Here is a 4,183-nt window from a genome sequence, read left to right as displayed (position 1 = left end):
GAAATTTTATCATAATTTATACAAAGCAAGACAAAGGGATACGAATTTAAACGATTTTCTTGGAGATACACCTGTTCCACAACTGTCAAATGATCAGATGAATATTTGTGAAGGCGAGTTATCTGTTAGAGAATGTTTTAAAGCATTATACAGTATGCCTCAAAATAAATCCCCAGGCTCTGATGGGTTGACTGTGGAATTTTATCGTTTTTTCTGGAATGATATTTGTGATTTTGTTTTGTCATCCTTAAATGAGAGCTATCGGAGTGGAGCACTTTCGTTATCTCAGAAACGTGGTGTTCTTACACTCCTATTTAAGAAGGGTTCTGAAGATGATCTCAATAATTGGAGGCCGATTTCTCTTTTAAACATTGATTACAAAATTGCTACAAAAGCCCTCTCTAATCGTCTGAAACTTGTCCTCCCATCGCTGATCCACAGTGATCAAACAGGATACATGAAGGGGCGTTTTATTGGTGAGAATGTCAGACTCATTGCTGACATCTTTCATTATTCAAAGAAACACAACACTGGAGGTGTAGCCATTTTTATTGACTACGAAAAGGCTTTTGATAGTGTCAATTGGGACTATCTTGATGAAACACTACAACGCATGAATTTTGGGCGTTCTTTTCGTCAATGGGTGAAAACGTTCTATACCGATATTCAAAGTTGTATCTTGTATAAAGGTTGGTGCTCTAGTTACTTCAAGCTAGAAAGAGGGGTCCGTCAAGGATGCTCACTTTCAGCTTTATTATTTGTTATTGCAATTGAAATGTTGGCATGCAAATCAGGCATGATAAGAACATAAAAGGGTTTCGTTTACCATCTCATAATGACCAAGTTAAAGAAGCAAAGATTTCTTTACTTGCAGACGACACAACTGTTTTGTTCAGGATATTACCTCTGTAAAATCTGTTCTCACTGTAATGGAAGAATTTCACGATTGTAGTGGTCTGAAGTTGAATAAGAAGAAAACCAAGGCCTTTAAGTTGGGCGCATTACAACTTTGTAATGACACGGTTGGCGATATTAGTTGGACAAATGACCCCATCAAAACCCTGGGGGTCTATTTTGGTTATGACGATCTGTTGTGTAGAAAACTGAATTGGGACAGTAAACTTAATTCTCTGGAAACAATTTTAAATACATGGAGAAGACGACAACTCACAATTTATGGCCGTATTCTTGTCACTAAATCTCTTGCTATTTCACAGATTTTGTATCTTTCATCAGTTATTGGCATTCCAAGCGATGTATGTTGTAAAGTACAAAGTCTTGTTGATAGTTTTGTTAAACGGAAAAGAAGAATTTCTAACAAACTTATTCAAAGTGATTATAAGCTTGGTGGTGTTAGACACGCAAATGTAAAGTGTCAAGTCGATGCCATGTTGGCTTTGTGGGTGAAAAGATTGATAAATTGTAAAGATGTGACTTGGTCTGTTTTACCATGGTCGTATTTTCATTTAGATGCTACTAGTAACCTTCTACACCAGTTTACAATTTGGAAGACGATTCCAGAAAACATATTACGTATTCTTCCAGATTTCTATGTAAATGTGTTAAATGCATGGTTCGTAGTGAACCGCAATGCTAGTCAAACTGGTAATCAGGTTCTGTTAGGTTGGTCCTCCAAATTCCGTTGTTTTACGCAATTCGCACCGCAGGGGATGATTTTAATGTACGTCTCTGTAATTCTATTTCTCCACTTCATAAATTAACCTGTAAAGCATTGTATTCACATCTCATACAAATGTATTCAGCGCATGCTGGTAATAAGCTCTTGAAATGGTTCAACAATCTTAATGTGACGCCTCTTGAATCACTGAGTGATTGCAGCAAAATCTGGACTAATGTTTACAATTTAACAAAAGAAACAAAACTTAGAGAGTTCCAATGGAAATTGTTACATCGTTTAATACCATGTAATAAGTATCTGTATTTTTGGAAGTTAAAGGATTCTATGTATTGTCCAATATGCCAACAGATAGACTCTTTAGAACATAGATTTATACATTGTCAAATTGCTGCCAAGTGTTGGAATAGAGTAAGACTCATTATTTCAAGGTATTTTGAGATACAGGTAGATATAACACCAGCCAATATTATTTTTACAGAGGTCTGTGGTGACATAAACTTAAAGAAACAGGATTGTATTGTTAATCTTCTTATCTTACTGGGTAAATGGAGCATCCATAAATATTGGATAACTAACACAAATACACCAGTTGAAGTGATACTTAAAAACGAATTCATCTTGAGATATAAAATAGAAAAGCAGATTGGTACAAAAGAGTATGTATTACAAACCTTTGAGAAAATTATTAATTTAATGTGAATTCTCCTCTTCAAGATATAGACTGTATCGTATTTCATCATTACACTTTACCTCGCATTGTATATATTTCTTATTAGCTCATGATGATTTACAATAAAAGATAAAAAAAAAAAAAAAAAAAAAAAAAAAAAAAAAAAAAAAAAAAGGTAGCATTACTTTTTACCAGATCCCATGTAAATATTTTCCCATTCTTAATTTTTTTCTTCCAATCTTCCAAACTTTTCATCGTGTCAAACCTTCTCTGGCTAATTTTTTGTTGACATTTGCTTATGTAAGTAGGATCTGCTTGTCCCTATTGCTATAGAAGTTTATATGCATGTCCCTAAAGATGACCCCCGTACCTAAGTTGCACTCCTTATTTGCTTTTGTCATTCTGGTTTTCTGGTTTAAATATTTCTTGAATGGACCGATTAAAGCCGAATGTGGGCACATAGTGTCCTTGAGGTTATTTTTCAAAGTAGCCATAATCTGAACTCATCTGTGTCAGGAATCATTGAAACTATATTCGGTAGTTATCATACAAAGTTAGCATTAAATTATTGCAAGCAAACGAAGTTGGAATGGAATGAAAGTTTTTACCCTCTTAATGGACAGCAGATACTGCAACAATTGATCATTATGTTTGACGAACCCTCTACAGTGGCTTTATTGTTGACTGTGTCCATCATGGATAAACTGAAAGATCAAGCCATGTGCGGGTAATCTTTTGGTAGGCAAGGTAGTCATGATAATAGGGTTGGCCTCTTTCAAATTTGTGGTGAAATTTTCATATTTGTGTTTCCTGGAAAATTTCCCATTTTAGGTCGCAAAATCTTTCTCTCCCAGAGCATTTGTTGGATAGACTTGAAACTTGATACTCTTGATCAAAGGGTTGTCTTCTTTCGGATGTGTAAAAATTGCGGTAATATCTTTTTATTTGTGTTGTGGGGTAATTTGTTTGCATTTTCGGTCAAATCGTTTTCTCTGAAATCACTCATCTGATTGCTTTGAAATTTGGTATCCATACTCACACTGATCTGCCAAATTAAAATATAAATGTTTGCCCAGAACGTTGCTTCCAACTTTACACCCAAACATATAAATGCTTGAGATTCACAGTGATTCAAACAATTTGCATCATCAACACAAGAAATTAAAGTCGTTTAAGAGTAGTACTTTCCAAAGTTGCTATTCAATTTGAAATCACGATCATTCATCATAAAAAATACACCTAGTAGTTATGTTACAAAATTTGTACGAAATTGATGCAAGCAAGTGAAGATGGAATAGAATGGAAGTTTTAACCTTCTTGATCGCAGCAGATATTGCAATAATCGAACTCGATGTGAGTGACGAACTTACTATAGTGGCTTTGTTGTTGATTGTGTCCGTTCTACACGCTCATTGAATCTAGTGGCATAAAAGTGAAAAAAGTTCAACGAACATATTTTAGTGGTGCAAAACATATCAAATGAGCCCTTAAATTTTAATTATAAATTTGTAAGACAATACCGGTTTGTAAAGTAACTGACAGCAATTGTGACGGATACTCCATGTAACAAAGATTACGCTAAAGTCACACAAGCAAAAGTAACAGGCTCGATATTCGGTTTGCTTCAGATTTAAACAAAGTTCCGGAACAACAAAGTTACAATCAAATACCGAAATACGAGTAAATATACAATTAAGAACATAATGCTTGCACAAAAGGAAAAGCAATGCTCACCAATCCAATACGTAAAGCAAGTAAAAGTGAAGCGCCTTGTGTTTTATATTTTGTTCTCTGTATCGTACATCTAATTACCAAATTATTGTAGGAACATCGAGGCAAGTCAAAGAGTTATCGAGTTGTATATTGTTATCGAG

This window comes from Ptychodera flava, unplaced genomic scaffold (genome assembly GCF_041260155.1).
Source record: "Ptychodera flava strain L36383 unplaced genomic scaffold, AS_Pfla_20210202 Scaffold_29__1_contigs__length_4469600_pilon, whole genome shotgun sequence".
Taxonomy (NCBI): domain Eukaryota; kingdom Metazoa; phylum Hemichordata; class Enteropneusta; family Ptychoderidae; genus Ptychodera; species Ptychodera flava.
Note: the sequence above shows the minus strand (reverse complement) of the source record.